Source organism: Rhineura floridana, chromosome 5 (assembly GCF_030035675.1).
Source record: "Rhineura floridana isolate rRhiFlo1 chromosome 5, rRhiFlo1.hap2, whole genome shotgun sequence".
NCBI lineage: Eukaryota > Metazoa > Chordata > Lepidosauria > Squamata > Rhineuridae > Rhineura > Rhineura floridana.
The window spans coordinates 16217363-16239863 of record NC_084484.1 but is presented as its reverse complement, the minus strand read 5'-3'; the positions used below and the strand labels follow the sequence as shown (position 1 = coordinate 16239863).

The window sequence follows — 22501 nt, the reverse complement described above, 5'->3', positions numbered from 1 at the left end:
GCTAAACTGATGGATTTTGATTTCCAAATGGAATATTTGCCAGGTGCTCGGAATACCACTGCTGATTGCTTATCACGTCTCCCAATCCCAAACCGAAAGGACAATGTGATTGTTGATGATGACGATGGAGAAATAGTTAGTCCACAAATAACCTCATCTACCCAAGGTGCAATCACTCCTCTGAATGGAGGACATCCATAAGAGATGACCCGACGCTTACGGATCTCAAAGCTTACATACTGAATGGATGGCCATGTGTGCAAAGGACACCTGAACATCTTCTTTCGTATAGGCAAGTAGCCAGTGAAATATATCTCATTGATGATTGGATTATGAGAACAGACCGGCTGGTTGTCCCAACATCATTACAAACAAAATTGATTAACTTAGCCCATGAAGGTCACCTGGCTATGAGTTTGACTAAAAGACAACTCAGACAAAATTTTTGGTGGCCAGGAATGGACAAACAAGTTGAGGAAAGCATTCGGCATTGCATGGTTTGTGCTGCAAGTGATAAATCCCAGAAGGTCTTTTGTACTCCGTTAACTCCAGTAGAATATCCCACCGGTCCATGGGAGAAATTGGCATTGGATATAATGGGTCCTTATGACGATCAACCTGTCTATCAACGATTTGTTATAGTAATGGTTAACTATTATTCTAAGTGGCCGGAGCTTTCATTTTCTGATAAAGTGACCACAGACAAAGTGATTCAATTCATGGCATCTATTTTTGCTAGGGAAGGTCTTCCTAAAGAAATAGTGACTGATAATGGGCAGCAGTTGACCTCTGATGACATGGAACAATATTTCTGCAATAATGGCATAAATCATAAAACTGTTTCCTTGTATCATCCACGGGGAAATGGGTTAGTGGAAAGAATGAACAAACTAGAGAAGGAGAGTTTGCAATTAGCCAGTTTCCAACGACGACCATGGAAGGAAGGAATTCGGGAAACTCTGTTTGCTTACAGAACTACTCCTCATTCTACTACAGGAGCATCACCTTTTGAATTGCTGAGAGGACACAGAGCTAACACTAAACTTACAAAATGGAAAGACATCTTGGGTTCCTTTCTCCAATCCAAATCTACAGATGAGGAGATTCGCAATTGAGTGAGGGAAAAGCAACATAAATACAAAGTGTATGTAGATAAAAAGAAGGGTGCCAAACCTCCTACCTTTCAAAGAGGAGATTTAGTTCGAGTGCAACTGCCCTATAGGGTTAGGAAAGGACAATCCAAATATTCGGAACCCAAACAAATTAAAGAGATTATAGGACATTCTGTAATATTGAACGATGGCAAGAAATGGAATATGTCAAGATTGTCCAAAGTATACATGCAAAAAAAAGTAGATGAGGAGTTTGATTTTTACTCTGATGTGGACCTATCCGATGAAACAGAGAGAAGATCTGAGAATCTGTCAGGTCAAGCAGATCAATTGTCTGGTCTTGATCCTGATACAGGTGTCAGGAGAAGTTGCAGAAATAGAAGACCACCAAAAAGATTTCAGGACTTTGTTACCCAGTTTTCAGCAGGCAGCTTACATAATGTTGGTTAATATAAAAAGGGAAGATGTGTTGTATTCTGTGAATAATAAGTTTGAGTCATAAAATTGGTCTGAACAGGGCCCTGTAGAAAGAGAGAAGGAGGAGGAGGGAGGAGGAGAAGTGAAGGAAGAAGAAGGAGAATAAAAGCTCTTTAAGACTCCACAGTGGTTTTGTCTCATGAATAAAAATGGGGTAATTACAAAACCAGTCCTACTGTGAAGAAAAGCGACTCAGGTAGCAGATTTTGCCCCTAATCTCTGAAAGATAGCTAGCAAAATTGTCAATTATAGAATGTATTGTGGTTGTGATTTCTGTCTCAGGCACTCAGATGCCAAGGGCTAGCCCTGAATGAGGGGGATGTTTTGGCAGAAGGAAGACAACTTTTTCGCTGCAACACTGCAACCTTGCTAAGTGTAAGAAATTCATATTTATATTTTATTAATTTATTGCCTTTTTTGTCTCACTTTTTCTCCAAAAACTTGGGGAGGTGTAGATAGCATCTTTCCCTTCCTGTCCTTACAACAATCCAGTGAGGTGGGGTAGGCTGAAAGAGAGTGGCCAGCCAAAAGCTACTGCTTGAACTTCTTAGTTGTCTGGGGTTTGGATCTGAGTCTTCTACACCAACACTCTTTTCACTATACAACAGAACCATACATTTTTTCTGACATTTGTTCTTTTCCCAGTACAAACCATACAAACGAATGCACACCATGGCATACAGGCAATAAAAACAGTAAAACAGGAGCAGTGAATTCAGGGTTTTTGTTTTTTCTTGAGAAATACAACAGCTTTCATTGTACTGGGATCATCTAAACAAAAAGAGACACTGCTAGTCATTAAGCGGATGGCATTCACCTGCACAATGAAAAATGAATCTTTCCCAGGGAAGGTGGCCTCATTTCTGGAAACAGGCTTCAGAATGAACAGCAATTCTTCATGTCTTCATGATTTGTTTGCCGACAACTATGGCTGGCTTGTACATGCAGGTCCTTGTTTTGATACTTCAAGGCAGGGCCATTTGATGTGGCCCCCCAAAGCCATTTTTTTTTCCTGGACTAAATGCTAATCGAGATACAGTGAAAAGTTTGGCCACACCTTTGCCCTTAAGGAAAAGAGGGAGAAAAATGTTTCGATAGATTGATAGATAGATAGATAGATAGATAGATAGATAGATAGATGATAGATAGATAGATAGATAGATAGATAGATAGATAGATAGATAGATAGATAGATAGATAGATAGATAGATAGATAGATAGATAGATAGATAGAAGTGTGTGTGTACATCACTGTTTTAGTTGCCTTGCAGTGCCTGCCCTGAACCCAAATGTTGCATAGCTGTATAGCCCTTTGTTGTTGTTATGTGACTTCAAGTTGATTTCGACTTATGGTGGCCCTATTGATTTTCTATCTGCTGTCTGCTTGCCTGAAGAAGAGTGCTGGAGATCTCAAAAACTTGCCACTATATTGTGGTATTTTGTTTGGTATTGCTCAACTGTGGATTTCAGAATTTTATTTCTAGAGTCTGACCACCCATGAGAAAGAGAGTTTGTGTGCCAAAACTCTCCTCCCCTCCCTTCACTATCTCCGTTCCTCTGCTTCTTTAAACTGGACAGCCCTTCTAACAGAGGGCTCCTTTAAATAGAGTAGAGGACTGTGGTCAAATAGCTCTTCATACAGAGGATTGCGTGTGCACATGCTAAATTGAACTGAAATACTAAGCCACTTGAAAAATTTGGAAGAACAGGTATATCTTCACCTTTCAGTGGAAACAAGTCAAAGATGTCATGGGACAAATGTCATGAGTTTTTTTGTAAGAGACATAAACCAGAGCAAGCGCAGCTCCACATCCCTATCAGTGTCAATTCAGTTATGGTTGGGAAGGAATACAAAGGAATACTAAGCAAGGCAGCCCCGTACCATGAACTAAATGACCTTCATGCTCTTCTCAGCCCAGCAGTGCTATGAATCAACAAACATCCCTTTTAATTGGTTGTACCACTTCAGCCCATGGTGGAAGCAGAACAACTATTTAACTCTATTTAAATTTATTTTTATTAATTAATTTGGTTGCCCCTGAGCACTAAAAATAACGCAGATCCTAATGAGGGGTTTGATTGTGGCAGAAGTGTAGCAAAGCAGTTAGTTCTGCAAATTAGATAATGTTCTGGAAAGAGTATCTCCTACCACCCTGTGGTAGTCTAGAATCGTTGCATATTAACACACCTCATTAAACTTACTCAGCTTAATAGATACTTCACTAATGAATTTATGCATCCATCAGTCAATCAGTATTTTTAAAAATAATGTTCCTCAAGAAAATGCTGATTAAATCGGAAATGTCTGCATCCGGACATGCTGTCATTTCCCCACTCTTTTTAATAGAGTTGGTGGCACTAATTTGAGAACAAGGCCACAAAGCTGTACTTATAATTATCTCTTACCATTCTAGTTGTGCATTTCCTCACTGACAATCCAAAACTGAGTATTTCTGCCTCCTCAAATTAGCATACTTTCTTTGTTCATTTCTTCCAGGAGAATTGTGACTTGTGAGTCAGAATTTTAAATCTTAGAACTGTAGTCTGCACTGATGGAACAGAAGCCAGATGTGAGAGGTACACTGAACTATCAAACCATTGGCACCATCACATCCCCCCTTTTCCTCTTTTACTATTATTTTTTTTTTAGCAGAAAGACATTATGTAAGGGCAAACTGAAGCACAGTGGGGAAGAAAGCTAGACTTGGTATATTTTTTTAAAAGTGGGTCCTACGTTGGAGGGTGGAGTTGATAATATAAAAACAAAACTGAGGACCACTACACTATGATATGGTCTAGCATACATGTCATATTAAGAGAAAAATGATATTGTTATTACTTCAGTGATATGCCAACCCCCCTTCCTGATAAACATCACTAATTTTATTGCAATTCATTTTACTTCCCTCAGAACTCCTACTGATAATTTGTCTTAACAGGATCTTCCAAATTTGCCTCAGTTATTGTTTTAGGCAAAATTTAGTGGCTACTCTATTTAATTTTCACATGCTCACAAGGCAGTGTGACGTTCTCAACCAATGCTTCTAAGTTAGTTCGCATGGGAGGACACAGCACTGGCGGCTTACATTGTATTTAAAACCATAAATAAAGCAACTATTACAGTTATTTTGGATGGACGTAATTCCTTCAGAACGCAACATAACTCCAAAGAGGAACCCTGCCCTCCTTACCTAATGTTATTTCCCTCCAGTCAACTCTCTAAAAACTCTCAATATTTCATTATGTCTAAATTCAAATTGCAAAACTGCAGCTGTTTTACCCACACACCCATGCCAAGCACTTCTCTCACCTAATCCCTGCAAGTGAATTGCCTACTTAGGGACCTTTCCACAATCATTAAGAAACATTTACATTCTTTTGCCAAGCTCCTGACCATTCATTTACAGTGACGAAGACTGCCAAACTTGCAGAAATATATTTGCCCCAGCTTCACTGTATTTGCAGAACTTCACTGTGCAAGACACAGAAGGGAGCTATAAACAAACAGGGGTTGCCCTCCTTATATTTATGAGTGTGAAGGGTGCTCCTGTTAAGCAAATCATTATGTTCATGGATGATTCTTGGACAATGGAGAAGGTGCTATTCATGCTGTGCCCTGTTTCCTAAAAAACACTGGATCATACCTCTCAAGTTCTGCAAAATTCTACTACAAGCATAAATGGCGCTCCGCTCACCGCGCAGCTGACGAGCGGGACATAGTTGCAGACGGAGGCAAAGCTGCTGCCTCCATCTTGCTTTTTGGCAATATCGCACATCGCACATGTGATGCGAGCGCGATGTGCGGCGTGGAGGGGTGGAGCTTCTCAGCTTATTTAAGTCCAGCCACCCCTCCTACCTTCCCCTTTGCTGGTGCGACGCCCACCCCGCCCTCCCTCTTTTATGGTGTGCCTAGGGGTCGCTTCGGGGCCAAGTAGGAATTTTTATCCTGCCCACCCTCATTGTCAGGCAGGTTTTTTGCCCTGTCCACACTATGGGAGTGGGAGGGAATCGGGTCAGGGGGCGTGGTTTTGGCTCATTTGGCTAATTTGATATTTGAAAGGTTAATGCCCTACAGGGCAATGCATTATGGCACTGGTGCGGGAAGGTGCAGGAAGGGAAATAGGTAAGGACAGCTAGGTGGCCCCCTTAGGCACTTTGGAGGCGATTGGCGGTTCCGGAGGCCTTTCTGTCAGGGCTTTACAGCTCGAGGGCAGGATATGGGCTGCTTCTGGGGCCAACTTATCTCAGGGGTTATACGGCCCCAGGTGGGGATGACATGGGAAGGCCCCCCTACTCATCTACAAGGTGTGGCCGGGGTAAAGGGTAAGCAGATGGGCTTGCCCTTGCCCCAACGGGCTGGTCGCCCGAGAGCTGTATGGCAAGCTGCTTGCTATAGACAGTTCCTGCACCTAAGTTTCCCTCTGCAGGTCACTTTAAAATGGGTTTGTTTGCTATAATTTGAATAAAGTGGCCCTTGTTCAACCCAAGCTGATTTCTCTGTGTTTTATTTCACCCCTCGACTGCAAGGCCCATTCATGTTGACCTATGCCTCAGGTTGGTGCTCAGTGCTAATACGATATGGAACATATAAGGAATTGGTTGTTTTGAAGTACCAGGGCAGAACTTACAAAGAGTGGGGTGGAAGAGGAAACAAATCTTGTAGTGGAGAAGATTAGCACCTGGGAATTTTAGGTACTTTATAAAATAAAAAAGGGATCCCCAAGATTAATATATTCACCTCTCTGTGTATAGTTAACCAATCCCCCAAGGAAATCATTAGGACATTCATGTGAGATAATCTGAATCATCCCCAGAACAACCCTGTGATCTAGGCTGTAAGTAACTTTAATGTTGCAACCACAGGTCATGACACAACAAACCAAAAGATACACAAAAACATTCAAGCATCATACATGCAAAAATTAATAAAATAAAAATAAAACTAAATTCTAAAGGTCAAATAGTAGTTACAGCACTAATAGAACAGGTAGTAACTATCACTGTGGCATGGTAGAAGCTAAACTTGCTAAACTATCTATGAAGCTATGGAAGTTGCAGAAACCATGTCAGTATTTGAATATGTCTACAGCTGACATAAAAAATGGACTAGAATGCTGTCTAAAAATGTAATTAGTTGGATCACTCCAAATGGTTGTATACACTCTGATTACATCAAACATCAAACATCATCTTTATTGCAGGGCCACAGGCCAACACAAGGTATACAGTCCATAGCAAAATACAAGTTAAAACAAGATAAAACATTAGCAAGTAGCAAATTATTAAAACGATATAAAATCAATGTGTTCGTCTTAGGGCCATGTGTCTAGTTCCTAAATAAACTTTAGTTACTGAGATGGCAAAATTAAATTTAAATACTGTCGGCATCAATAGGGCCTTTTAGAAATTTCATTTCGGGTTGAGCTCTAAAGGTAAACCGGCTCTTAGTTTTCTAGCTGCAGATGCGAATATAGCTACGTGGTGTGTCACCTCATAGTTCTGATCAGACATTAGGAATAATACTTTGTCGGCAATTGTGGTCGACTCGTAAAGGTCTGGCCACCTCAATGTAAGATTCATTCTGAGATTATGATAAATTGGGCAATCCAGTAAGATAGGTGAAAGGTCCTCCACCCCTTGGTACCCACAGATGCAGTAGCTTTGTTCCTTAGGAACCTTAGCAATTCTCCCTTCCCGTTCCGCATTAGGCAAGGAGAAAAATCTAAGTGAGGTAAATGCGAATCTAAGGTTACTGGGCATATATGTGGTAAGGTATGGGGAGAGATTGTGATCGAATTTGAATCTCCAATACCATGGGGCGGACCTATATCTAGATCGTCTATATCTATTTAATAGCAGGTCCGCCCCATGGTATTGGATCTAGGCTGAACTGAAACCCAGTTCATCATACACCCACTGGGCACCACTTCAATTTGACTAGCGGAAGAGCAGTATGCCTGTCTCCCTAGGATCATAGCGTTGGAAGGGATCTTGGAGGTCAGGTAGTCACTTTATCAATGCAGGAACTACAGTGCATATTGCAACTAAAGCATCCCTGAGAGATGGCTGTCCAGTCTATGTTTAAGTACCTCCAGCAAAGGTATTCCCTCAATCCCCCATGGTAAGGTGAGCATGCTGCTTTTCTACCATCAGACCACTGACCAGGTAAGCAAGTGAACGAGGCAATAGTGATGTCCCAAAGAGAATTTAAATATGGGTCTCCCCAGTCCAACAGTGTTTCAGTAACATTATGCTGGCTGTCATGCAAACAGCTACAAAGTGCTTCAGGCTGGGGTCACTGCTGCATATCTGTGCCTTACTCTCTTGAGATAGCAGTGGTGGCCAAATATTTTTCAACATCAGTGGTTTGGGATGTTTTCTCCTCTTATTAAATGGAGCTTTGTGCCACCATAATCTGAGTTGCTTAATTGCTTCTTTTTTCCACAGATAACATTATTCTGATGTAGATTCATTGATGTTCATGATCTTCCTTTCAGAGAGGTTAATAACACTACAATAGTTTAATCTCATTGTGTAATTAGAACAATTTACATTTCTCATTTGTTTTGATCAGGATATGTTGGCCGATTCAAATGTGATCTGAAATATTGTAGTTAGGAGAAGGCATTCTCTTCCTATCCATACTAATATTTCTCTGTCAAAAATTTACCACAAAATAAAGACAGAAAATCAATCAAAACATTGCTCAGGAGAAAATACTCTGGTTCCCCCGCCCCACCTCAGAAATGAAATATAGACTAAATGAAAGCAGTTCTAGAGAGAAATTAAATCAGCATTGATGTGCTTGAAACAATATTACCTGCATTTATCCCAGGAAATGGTGTTGGTGGGTGTAGGGTTTTTTTGTTTTGCTTTTTAAAAACCCAACTAGATAGAGTCTAACATTTTCAGATGTTTCCTTCATTAAGTGAAAGAAACCATGGTATATTTTGCTGTGAATATAGACTTGATGAGCTCATGGAGCCAAGTCTTGCAATGCAATCCTATGCATTTTCTAAGCCAAGGTCATCATACAACAATGAAGGTGTATAAAGGATTCCTACCTAAATTGGAGGGTTCCTCTGCTTTTCCCAGGGAGTGCCTGCTCCTTGTCTACTGAAGAACCTGTAAGCCTTCCTCTGTTATTAATTGTATCGGAGTACGCTGCTAGAAATAAATTGAACAATTAAAGGCCCCCTTTGAGCCCTAAGAACACATCTACAGAGGAGGTTGTTCGGTGCATCCCTGTGTGATTTACTGCTCTGTCCTAGCCTCTTTCTAATTAGTCTCCTCTGGGGAAAGGGAATAATTTTGCAGCATGTCTGCATCAGGATGTGACTGATCATTTAATCTCTCCTGATGGCAAAACACAGCAGACTCACTCAATCTCAGACTAGACTGCTTACTGCATGAATCACTGTTCTGAGCTTCCAATAAGGAGCTATGTTTAGACCAGTTAGATAGCCCACCACCTGTATTTCTGCAAGAGGGTGAGACATTCTTCTCCTGACACACAGCTTGGTTGTTGCCAGTTGACCATCCCGAATCTGCAACATACATAGGCTAGTGATTAGTCTAGCCTGATTAATCCATGCTGCTTTAGAGACAAATATGCTTTCCCACAATCTCTGCCCTGAGAATATATGAGAACCAGGCTGAAAATGGAATAAGTCTCTTTGGTAAGAAGATATCAAACTATAGAAAACTGCAGTGACACATAAAACTATCTCGCAGTGCAAATTTCTTCTGCAAAGAGAAATCTTCTATGCCAGACTGTGCCTCCTGCCTTTTTTCAACCATTTATTACAAACTTTTTGCTTGAGAGTGTTAACATTTCTAAATGCCTTAGGATGTGTAGTTTCTGTTCATCAGAAGAGTGCTTTCTTATAGCTGCATGGATGTAATGGCCTTTTTTTTTTCTTTTTGGCCAGGGCAAATTGATGGTATTTTTCATGGAAGCAAGCAAGGGTGCTGGTTTCAATGGAAAAGGCTTGTTGATAAATGGAAATTATACCCCACAATAAAACTGAATACCTACAGCGTGCAAAATTATAGTTTCACACCGCTGAAAAATAAGATAAGTAGTTTTAAACAGTTTTATGGCATTATATGGCTAGTGCCTACAAAATATTGAGCGCTTTCTCCTCCGCATTGTATATGAGCAAACACCTGACTTCCATTGTAAGTGCCAGGTGTCACTGAAATACAAGGGACGTACTGTAAGTGCATCCTTAAATATTTTTCTATCTCACCTGAGAGTTTTAGAGGAGCAAAAATTAGATTGAGATAATGAAAGATGTTTAAATACAATGTTGTTTTTGGTAACCCATGGGAGAAAAAATGTTGGTATGGTGCTACCTTTCATGAGATCATCTTCTTTCATTATGAATATTTAGACTATGAATTCTACAGAGTTCACATGGAACAGATGAGGCTGTGCATATGCAAAGCACTTCGTAATAAGAGGGAACAATGAGACTTTTTTTTTTTTAGGACTGTGAAGAGTCTGATATTATTGCCCGAGGACCCAGGTGTGGTCCAGGAGTCACCAATTGGTTGTCTCTGCTCTCCAGTATATGTAGCGTAATGATTAATTCAACTCATACTCATACACAGCCAGGCTTTTGCACAGTATGTGCCCTGAGAATAAATGAAAATGCAGTACTCTCTCTTCAAAGCAGTTTTTCAAAAGAGTTCCTGTTTCCAGGCATACAGCCCTGACGCAGTTGGATCCGGGTGGGTTAGAGGGACACATGTCAAACAGTTATTCCTATCCAGCTAGAAGTATACCAATGGACGCCTGCCCATAGGTGGAGTGGACTGGAATGAAATGCAATGAGCTCGAGATGCAGGAAGAGTGCAACCTCTTCCTCTACAGTCAGCTATATTGAGCTTATGAAGCAGAGCTTTGCCAGCCTGGTCAGCTGAGAGATTGAAGCCACGTCCTCTGCAACCAATACAGAAAACAATCTGCTTGCCCCTGCTTCATTAAAGGAAGTGTCATCCGTCTCTCTGTGGCCTCTGTGGAAACCAATCAGTCTGAAAACTCAAGGCCTCACAGTCCAATGTATCTCACTAGGCTAGGTCCCGGTCTTGTGTGTGACATTCTCAGTTCAAGCCTTGGTCCCTGACAAGCTGAATATGTCTCTCTGCCAAGATGGTAAGGGAAAAGGGATCAGGGAGAAAACAGATTCAGTTCATATTTAAAAGCAAACTTGCATAATTCACACTTCCCCAAACAATACTGAACTGAACTGAACTGAAATACAGCCATTCTTGGAAATTAGGACTTTTCTGAATTTTGCAATCCAGTTTTCCAGCCAAGTAAAGTGTAGAAAAGTGCATTACTTGGGCAAAGTATGCATTTAAATGCCACCCTGGGCTCCCTCTGGGTGGAAGAGCAGGATATATATTTAATAAATGAAAATATATTAGTGAAATAAATGCCACCCTGGGCTCCCTCTGGGTGGAAGAGCAGGATATATATTTAATAAATGAAAATATATTAGTGAAATAAATGTACACAAAATAATTATATTAGGGAAAATATACCTTGCAGAAATGTGAACATTAGACAAAATTGTACACCAAAATGTGTATATCAGAAGAAATTTGCACTAAATTCAGATACATTTTCACAAAGACCTTTTAAAAAAAAATAGAAACTGATGTGGAAGTTTGGAGAACTGAAGTTGAGATTGGAAAAATGAGAAATGGAAAGAAACCAAAATATATGTATTTGCCCACGCCTATAAGGGATAAATCTATGAAAACACTGTGCAAGAGTAATGACAACAATGAAGTTCAGAATTACCTGGTTTACAGAATGAATTTGTCCAGCTTGTAATGCTCAGGTGTATTACAAATTTAATGCTATTTTCCCAAACAAGTTTTTTTCCAGTTGAAGAATGAGATTTTGTGCATCTATAGAAATTATTCAGCAAACCAGGAACCCAAATCCAGCTGTGTTGTAGATACATGCTATTAGAACTTTTCCACTGCTTGATTTTTAATTTATTAAGTTTCTTCAAAGTACTGTTCATGCATAGTTTGCAGTATTTCCTTCTTTCATGTCTCCCCTCACAAAAAACAATCACTGTCAAAAATAAACAATAAAACTGCAGCACAAAAATCTTGATTGTGAACATAGTTATGTGAGGTGTTTTACCAGTGTTTAGGAAGGCATATACATTGTGGATCCCCACTCCGCACTCGGGACTTACCGGGTCGCGGGGTGGAATTTGCGGCCCGGGGTGAATCCCGAGCCTCCATTTCAGAAGAGGGCAAGCGCGCCGTACTGGCGCGATGTCATCACGGCGTGCTGCCAGGGTGGGTGGGGCGACCGAGCCTATTTAGGCTCACGCCAGCTGCCCCCCTCTTCAAATTGTTGCGGCACCCGCCCTACCCTCCCTCTGCTGCAGTGTGATTCATTTGGTCGCCTTTGGGGCCGACTAGGAATTTTTGGCCTGCCTGCGTTTTAGCCGGCAGGTTTCTTTTGCCTACTCCATACTGTGGTTAGTAGGGAGGGCATTCAGGGTTAGCACGGGTGTTCTTGTGGTTATTAGGTTGATTTGGCTGTTTGAATTTAATATTTTAATTATGGTTGCTTTATTGAAGAAGTGCGGGAAAGGTTAAAGGTGAAGGGCAGCTAGGTGACACCTTTAGGCACCTTTGGAGGTGATAGGCATTCCGGAGGCCTGCAGCTCCGGGTTATACAGCCCGAGGGCAGGATATGGGTCGCCTTTGGGGCCAACAGGTCTCATCCACTCGGAGTTTCAGGGCACCAGGGGGCGGTGACTCAGGTTGGCCTCCCTACGCACAATTGGAGTGTGGTCGGGGCAAGGGGTTGACAGATTGGCACCCCCTTGCCTGGCAGGGGTTTGGGTCGCCCCAATAGCTGCAAGCAGGCTTTGCCTGACTCATCTGTAGAATCCCGCACTTATGTTCCCCTCTGCAGGTTCATTATCATAATATGAATTTGGTTTAATAAAGTGGCCCCTTATTTAACCCATCATATTGTGTCTGCGTCTTATTTCACCCCTGGATCGCAATATACACTCCTAAACACTGGTAAAACATGGTGCATACTGTACATAATCACATCAAGTTTCTTTTTTTCTGGAAATATTTTAAAACAATTCCCTTTATTTTGAGGTAAGTATAACAAATATTAACAATGAACTTGTCTGGTTTACATAGCCGAGGTACAATAAAAAAATAAAAGGAACACATACAGATCACATCGCTCCAGACTTGTGTGTGTAACCGAGCCAGAGAGAGGCCTGAGTAGCTGGAGGACATTTCTCTGCACCCTGAACAATTAATATAACTAAAGAAAGGAAACCCTGTTTTGTCAAAAAGATCACACTTAGAGATCCCAGTGACTACTCTCCTATGTTGTGTCAGTTGGGCGACATTCCACACCTTCGCAAGCCATCCTATCTGAGTGTGTGGTGTGTGTGTGTGTGGGGGTTGCCCTTCCAATGGTTTGATATGCAGACTTGTTCTTCAGTAACACAGAATGAAGGATGATGTGAAAGAACTGGGGGGGGGGGACCTAGGGCAAATGGCACATGATCAAATTCCAAAATTAATTTTAGAATTATATTAAGTAAAATGGAATTCAGAAGGAGTAAAATGCAGGGCAGAGCAAACTGAAGAAACAATCAAAGAATGGAATGAGGAGAATCCTTTACTCTCTAATCAGGTTGTGATGGCCAGCAACAGGGTTCCTCTACTGAGCAAGATAATTCTTAAATACATAGTTCCCTGTTGACCCAGTGTGTGGCAGCTGTGAAAAAGGCAAATTCCATGCTAGGAATCATCAGGAAAGGTACTGAAAACAAAACTGCTGATATCACAATGTCATTATACAAATCTATGGTGTGACCACATTTGGAATACTATGTATAATTCTGGTTGCCTCACCTCAAAAACGATAGTAGAGATGAAACAGTTTCAAAAAAGGGCAACTAAGAAGATGAAGGAGGTGGATTGAGCAACTCCCCTATGTGGAAAGATTGCAGTATTTAAGGCTTTGCAGTTTAGAGAAAAGGTGAGTAAGAGGAGACATTATAGAAGTTTATAAAATTATGTATGGCATGGGAGAGAGTGGCTAGAGACAATTTTTCTCTCTCTCATAACACTAGAACTCATGGACATTCAGTGAAGCTGAATGTTGGAAGATTCAGGAGAGATAAAAGAAAGTACTTCTTCACACAACACATTGTTAAGCTATGGAATTATCTCCCATAAGAGGCAGAGATGGCCACCAATTTACACAGCTTTAAAAGAGGTTTAGACAAATTCATGGACTAGACAGTATCAAAGGCTATTAGCTATGATGGCTGTGCTCTGCCTCCACAGTTGGAGGCAGTATTCTTCTGAATACTAGTTGTTGGAAACTGTGGCGGGGGAGAGAGTGCTCTTGTGCTCAGATCCTGCTTGAAGGTTTCCCATGGGCATCTGGTTGGCCACTGTGAGAACAGGATGTAGACTAGATGGGCCACTGACCTGATCCTGGCAGCTCCTCTTATGTTCCTGTGTTTGTTCTCTTTATTTTCTCTCTACTCCCCATACTATAGCTAAAGTTGGCCACTGAATAGAGTTCGGACATTGAGCTTGACTCCAGTTTTTCAACTGATCTTTGTATGCTACATTGAGGTAGCAGTATGCCTATATTACTGCATCTATGCTAACCGTGACACAGATTTCTTTTTCAAAAAAAATTAAATGTTTTAAAATTGTATAGGAGAATGAGGATGTCATTATGGTATTAAATCTTTGAGGAGACTTTGGCTGCCTGTATTTGTTAAGGAAGATTTCCAAGAAAGCCTTAGTGATTCACATTGTCCCAATATAATCAAGCTGCTGAAGAAGACATAAAGTGAAATGCATTCTGCAAACACAGTGCCTGTATGTGCATGTTTTCTTTGCTGTTGAGCAGTAAATTTTATAATATGATAACATAATAGCTAAATTGCAGTTTGTCATTTTTATAGTATAAATGTAAATGTACTGCCTTCAAGTTGATTCCGACTTACGGGTGATCCTATGAATAGGGTTTTCATAGTAAGTGGTATTCAGAGGTGGTTTTATCATTGCCTTCCTCTGAGGCTGAGAGGCAGTGACTGGCCCAGGGTCACCCAGTGAGCTTAATGGCTGTGTGGGGATTCGAACCCTGGTATTCCAGGTCATAATCTAACCACTACGCCACACTGGCTCTCTTTTATAGTATATGGATTGTTTAATATAAGTGCCAAAGTGTTATCCTAATCCTGCATAGGGTAGTAGATTATGTTTTGGGGTTAGACTAGAATTCCTTCTATGCATATGTGTGTCTATATACATTTTGGTGGAGTCTAGTGGTGGTAGTGATAATATCATACTATAGTATTTTTGTGAGCAGTTTAAGGGCCCCCTCAGATGTTATTTTTATTGTGCATTGATCATGATTTGTGCTCATGATGCTATTGAGGTGGTGATACACAATCATGCTTTCAATACCACTTTTGCCTGCAAAAGTTTGGGGACACATATACTGCTCCAGCTGGAATTAGCACATGTCCTATAATTTCCTGCTAAAACCCCACAATTTTTTATGCGTCAAATACTCTGGGATTTCCCCCCTCCCATTTTCAATGTGCTGTAGTGCAACAGCTCCTTGGTAATGTGCTGAAATGCATCGGCTTCTTTGTGACATCGACTCTCCCACATGCTTCCTGTTGACGCTGGATACCAGCATTCCTGTGGGGCGTTTTTGTTTTGTTTTTATGGAGACAAGGATGGTTTAGCACAGCAATCATAGCTTAAACATAAAAAGTAACAAGTGTAAGCTCAGGGTGGGGGGAGGTGAGGAATTGGGAATTGCGGGAGAATGGAGCATGGAATGAGTGGAGTTAGAGTGGAGAGTCAACAATGTAGGAACACTGAGGAAGCATCCAGTATATATTCACTGCAAATACACTATTAACACATCAGTGGCATGTTGCTGCATATACCCTACAACTGCAATAAAACAGTCTAACAGCTGTTGAATCCACTTTTTCTGGTGTGAGATGACTGTATATTAACATTAAAATATTTGCAAAATGCCAGACAGCCCAAGAAGATGGAATGTTAAACATAGTTACTCCTTGCCATTAGTAGCAGGAAGTTTATTTCTGCATTGCTGTGGGAGGTAGGGGAGACAGTGAGAGAGAGGGCTGGGGTTACCTCAAACCTTATTTATTTATTTCAAGTATTTTACTTCACCCTAGCTAAAATGAACTCCAGAGCAATGTACAAGATCGGTAGTAAGGCATTCTCTGCCTTTACAACAGACAAGCAGTAGTGTTCTCAGTGTGATAGGGTTAGTGGTCTGAGAGAGATTAAAATTATTCACGGCAATCCAAATGAGCTCAGGGTGGGTGTCAGGGGGAGAATATGCACTTTCCTTCTATCTAGAAATTTTGAGTCAAAAGTACCCCTCTGACTGATTTCTTATAAGTCATTCATTCCCAGTGTTGGTATTAGATAAAGCTGATCTTAAAATGCCCATCTCCTTTTGTGAGGCCATTCACAGTCACAGAAGTAGGGGCCATTTTTATGACTTTTAAATGGGGTGGAAGGTAACAGCAACATTGAGGGGGGAATGAGGCTTACCGGAAAAGTGGTGATGGCAGAGTATTCCCCTTGGTTCACCCTATTTTTAAAAACCTTTGTTGTTGTGGCAGCAATGCTCCTCTAAGCACCACAGTGGCCATATCTTCCCACAATCCTTCCCTAAACTTCACATCATATTCTAGCATTGTTCAGGATACATTGTTGGAGAGCAAACATGGCAGGCTTGTTTGTTTTTTTCTCCTATCAATGCATCTGAAATGATGCTATGTTTCAATGCAGGAGCCTTCTGGGACATATGGTGAGGAGGTTAAGCTGCCAGGGTGCTTAGGGGTGCTTACAAGGTGCTGCCACTATAGCAAAACTGTTTTAAAATGGAAAGGAAAGCCTCTGTCAACTTTTTTCCAGTAAGCCCTCAACCCACGCACAATTTTGTGATTTTTCTCCTGTCCTCCCAAATGTTTATCTCTCCTTTCCTCACCACTGTTTTGCTTTTCCAAACCTCTTCAAATGTTGTCAAAAAATGATCTACAGAATGTTTAATCCACCAGAGTTTGTAGTAACATTTATAGATACAATTAACTGTCAGTGTAACAGTTTGAGGTTCTTCAACAAAAATTGGAACACAGCATTGGAAAATGTAAACATGGGCTCATCATTTGGAAATTTCAGGACAGGATAAATTTATTTGGAAAGGTTTATCAGAGAGAGATTAGCCAGAGAAGGAATGCTACAGTTAGAAACTTTATGAGATAGGGATGAAGTATCATTTGTATTCATATCTAATCACATGGTTGGGACCAAGGCTGAAATTAATTCACATCTAAATCTTCTCCTCAAAATTCTCCACTGTATATTCTGTTCACTGGACCTCCTTTGAATATGCAAATATTTTGCTGAATTTTCACTGTCATAGTTAAAGGTGAATTACTAAAGCTAACTGATTGTATGAGCTGAAGAAATGGGACAATGAGAAGATGCATTCATCGACCTTAATTATATAATGATCATTCAACACTGAGATAGACATAAGCTCATTGGGTACAATTTTTATCTTACTTTTCTCTACTGTAAATATTATATATTAGTAACTGTAATAATATACAGTATTTGTATCTTTTTTAAAAATGACATGAAATTGTTAAAAATGTGCTCTTGCATAGTGATGGGCATGCTCTCTTGGCTCAATTATTACAAGCTGTTTTGGCAAGTGTTTGTTTCTGAGAGTTCTCTCTCAGTTCAAAATGTTGGCACATGCAAGCTGATGGTGTCATATGCATGCACATTATTGTATTGGGTTCTGGGATTTGTACTTCCCAGCACCATCTATGGCAAATAACAAGTTGGAAATGAAATCCCCTCAAAAAACAGACACACCCTGGAACAAGAGAAGGTATCAGAACTGGATGACAAAAAAACGACTCCAGAACAAAACCTGTTTGGTCATGTAGTTCACAGCAATCAACAAGACTTTGGTTGTTGGTCAGGGATTAATAGTAAAGTTCTTTTGTTCATATAACTACAGTACATCTGACTTTGGCTTCCTGATCAGTTGAACGCTGTCTGCAGATCCACAAAATATCATTTTGCATTCCATTACACTCTGAGCTGGAGAAAAACATGGGAGGAAATGACATTACATTGCTAATAAACCTGAGCATTACAAGCTGGAGAAATTCACGTTCCAAACCAAGTAATTCTGAACTTCAGTGGCATCACTACTCTTACACAGTTATTCTAATAGCTTCTGTCCTTGTCACTGTGGCAGAAATAATCTTTGACATTCAGCATGTCAGGAACTCCAGGGTTAACAGACAAGGCTGGGGGCTAGCCTAGTGAGATACATTCCAGAGCGTGGAAAAGTTACTTTTTTTGAACTACAACTCCCATCAGCCCAATCCAGTGGCCATGCTGGCTGGGGCTAATGGGAGTTGTAGTTTAAAAAAGTAACTTTTCCAAGCTCTACAGTGGACTATACACATTTTGGCTGCAAATGTCTCTTCAGTTGCTAAAGAGAATAGAATATGGGTGTGCAACATCAGCCCCTGTAATTGGCAAGCAAAACTGGCCAGACCTAGTATAAATACTAGGATCCTGGCCTTGTGCCTTTTACTGGTCAGTTTATGCTTGCTGTACTTCACGTTGCTACTCCTCCAGCTTCAGGGTCAGGCCGTCAACCTCATTCTAGATTCTAGTACAGCTATCCATGGCCACAGCTTGACCCTGAAACAGCCACACATCCATCAGGTGAATATAACTCGGTAAGTGGCAGAGGCAGCAGCCTCAGCAGGATGCAGATAAATGCTCTAGGTGGGGAGGTGACCTAGGAATGCTGCGCAGAGCTGCTCAGTGGCACCATTTGTCAAAGGGGAAGTGCTGGTGTGGAGAAGCAGTCAGGGCAGTGACACAGTGCAGGAACAGACAAGGAAGGTTAGTGCCCATTTTGACTGGCACACAACGTCACCTGGAGGCACTAGGGGTGATTGTGAGGGGGGCTGGCAAGGGGAGGGGAGTGTCTGAGATGATATTTGCAAGAACCTGGGGGCACATTTGTGAGTGCATGCGTTTCAGAGTCCCTGTGTGTGTATGCTTGCGTACATGTGTTTGGGGTGCCTGGTGTGTGTGTGTGTACACACTGACTGAGAAGATGGGGGGTTGGCAAGCAAAGCGAGCAGGGAGGGCAGACCCCCCTAGTATATATATTTTCATATATTCTCAGTACTACGTGAGGCATAAGAAATAAAACCCCAATGCAGTTATCACTTTGATACACACTGTGATGGAAACCAAATGATGTAATAATAAGAAAAAATAACCTTCTCTATTCCTGAGTTGCCATTCTGGACATAAACCAAAGCTCATCTACAAAGCATCCCCCAAGAAAGATTTCTTGGCTTTTAACAGGTTTGCCCTACTCAATATTATGTCCTAGTTTTGTGTCTAAGTGGCTTATATTTGATTACTAAATACTTAAGAACTCCAAGCTAACATAGCAACTGATATTCATTTCAGGTGATGTTGTCTAATATGAAAGTTTCTCTGTGATATTAGAAATATGTTTGCTTATTCACCCAGCGTAGCTATCAGCTGTTCATGCAGGTGTGAATTAGCCCTGTGATGCCTCAAGGCAGCCTTTCCCAACTGGTGTGCCTCCAGATGTTGTTGGACCACAACTCCTATCAGCCTCAGCCATTGGCAATGCTGGCTGAGGCTGATGGGAGTTGTGGTCCAACAACATCTGGAGGCACACTGGTTGGGAAAGGCTGCCTCAAGGTAAGGGAGGTAAACTTTAGATTTTCTTGGCCAAGTTCTGAACTTAGTCAGCCACAACTGAGGCCTTAGGTTAAAAATAATTAAACATCTTCTATCATTTCTATTTCCAAGCTGCTTTTCAAAAAAATTCACAGGAGCAATATTACTACAACCTTACTGGAAAAAAGAATCACATAGATTACTAATATGGCCAAGTAGTGAACTTACAGCTTGGATTCGTGAACAGTATGGCACCATGCTCAACTTAACTCTTGAAACCATGGAGAAAGTGGTGAATCCAAGAAGTACTTTCAGCTGATTGGCACTGAAGAAGATAGTGTGAAACTGCCAAGTGTATTTTCTGACTTGAAAGGCTTCAAGCCTATCAGGAAAGAGTACTGCAAAGGCAAATACCACTTCATGTGGCAGAACATGTCCTACTGGGGCAAGAAGAAGATGGGTAACCATCAGGACCTGCAGCATGCCACCTGTGCATTATGAGATGAAGGCCTAAAACACTGTGCTGGGATCCCACTATGGCAAGTATGAAATATATTACAGCAACTTTTCCAACAGCCTCACAGTTCCCATCTTTGTCCTAAAGCCTAATGAAACACAATTGTGCAATAAATTGCCCAGCAACTGTGCAGAGCACCATATCATGGCAAACCCCATGGCAGATTTTGCCGGAAGACAAGAGAACCAAGCCCACCAGATATTCCACCAATACAGAAAACAATGTAGAAAGTTGTACAACAGTAAGCGGGAGATGGAACACAGGAAGCACATGTTCACCCACAAATGAGGTTTGTCTGTCCCAAGAACCAGGCCAGCCTCTCCTTCAAGCTGGCCCTGAACCACATAGCTGACTTCACCCAGGAAGGGATGGCTGCGATGAGGGGGAAAACTCAAGAGCACAACACCCAAAAGGCAAGGTGATGTGTGTGGGCCTCATCCTTCCAGAGAGCTTGGATTGGTGGTTTTATGGTTCAATGACTCCAGTTAAGGATGCATGTGGTTCAGACTGGAGATTTTTTTTAGCTCTGAAGCCCCAAGGGGATCTCTTCTTCAAGACTGAGCAGCTCATCCCATTTTTTCAACAAATCCTCAGTGACTGCTGTTGAGGCTTTGGGGGACTATGTCTTTGATGGTAGCAACAAGTATTTGAGTAGATCCTACAGCATGATGGCATTGCCAGCACAGAGTCCTATGGACCATATAAAGGCCAAAATGGCTAAGCTCATGGGGAAACTCTTGGGTTATATAAATGTCATCTCTAGGAGCACTGTGGCTCTGAAGGCTGCCATCTTCAAGCATGGCCCAGTGTCTGTCAGCATTGACACCTCTCACAGAGCCTACTATGTGCTCAAGTGTGGAAACAAACGAGACAAGCTGCATCATTCAGTCTTAGCTGTAGGTTACAGTGTTTTCCAAGGAGAACTTTACTGGCTTGTGAAGAACTCCTTCTCCATGTATTGGGGAAATTCTCATGTCCATGAAACATAACAACTGTGGAGTAGCTACTGATGCCACATTCCCAATTATGGCATGACCAGACCACTCTTTCAGACAACCTCATAGACAATCCAATCCAAATATTTTGCCTTGAACCACCATCAGGACCACCCCATTCCCCAAATCTCCTAAACTTCTCTAGCATATTTGTTTTTGTGTACTTAAATCTTTAGACATAAAAGACTCATTGATTTATTTAAAAAATGTTTTAAAATTATATTTGTACTAGCTCAGCTATATTGTATGCCACTTTGTGAAGGCTTTTCCCCCCTTGAAAAGTATGGTATGAATACCATCCTAAATAATTCAACAGGGATACTAGTTAGAAATATGCTTTATGAAGCCATCCTGAATTATTTGTGAACAGAACGTTAGCCATTCACTCCTGAACAGACTGCCTTAAGCCCAAATTTTAGGTTATTAAATTCTGGTACAATAGGGGAGTCATTTGGAAAATTGAAAAAAAGTCACTTAATGGAAGATAGTATCTTTTCCTCTGCGTTTTTTGACATGATGGATGGATTTTTCAACAGAAGAAAGATTAGTTGAAAGTATAGGTAATATTACTTTAATGTAGCAATGTTAATTTGTTCATGCACTTGTTACTTAATCATTAATATCATTATAAGGATATGGGCACACTGTGACCTCTGCTGTGCATTTATCCTTGCAAACTGTACCTGCCATGTATCTATTTTTCTATGTACTTCCATGGGATATTTTTCAAGGTGTTTCCATTTTGCTTTTCCCCCCATCTCTTGCTTGTGTACTGCAAAACTGCTATCCTTGCTGCTGGCAAAGGCACTCTTGCTTGATAAAGTTGCTGCTTCTGCTATCTGTTGATGTGTTATGAAACCAAAGGCAGATTCTGAGTTTGCAACAGAGGAACTTACATTGTGTATTTCAGCACGCAGTTGTTTTGTTTATATTTTCCCAATAGTCTTTTGATCATTGTGATGGTATCTCTGTTGGTGACAGTTTAATAACAGTTGCCACTTATCTACATGTTTTCTATCTGACATACGATCCATTTTTAAAAACAACAACCACAGTTCTTAAATTTCCTTCTCACAATTGCGCTTTTCAAGTTTAGTCTTTTAATCTATTTTTGTCAGCTTGCTGGATTTTCCCCCAAAGAGTGTATCAGTTGCATCAGAAATTTCAGCTTTGATTGTCTTATGGTTAAAACACTTAATGTGAGGATAATTTGTATGTATTCTTTAGAAAGTTGAAGATGAAAACATTATGATTCAGGAAAAAAATGGTATGCTCATTTTTAATGGGAGACAGAAGGCTGTCATTTTTATAGGCTGCTGAGTCTGAATATGTATGTTTATCACATGATAATTGAAGCACAAATATTTTCAACTGAGTCAATTCAGTACACCTTGGCCTAGTTTAACAAACAGGAACATTAACTGACTTCCCTAGATTGCTGTATTTAGATAGCTAAGCAGCTAAATGTGTGAGCTGACTCTGCTATGGAGTATTGTGTCTGAAGTGTTATGGATGTTCTAGCTGAGATGTCATATCTGTGGTGGCCC

At 40.9% G+C, this 22501-nt stretch overlaps 1 pseudogene; it reads left to right on the top strand.

Annotated features, from left to right (window-relative positions):
* Positions 1–1316: 1316 nt before the first annotated feature.
* LOC133385757 (counting factor associated protein D-like) lies at positions 1317–20566 on the top strand (annotated as a pseudogene).
* The last annotated feature ends 1935 nt before the right edge of the window (positions 20567–22501 follow it).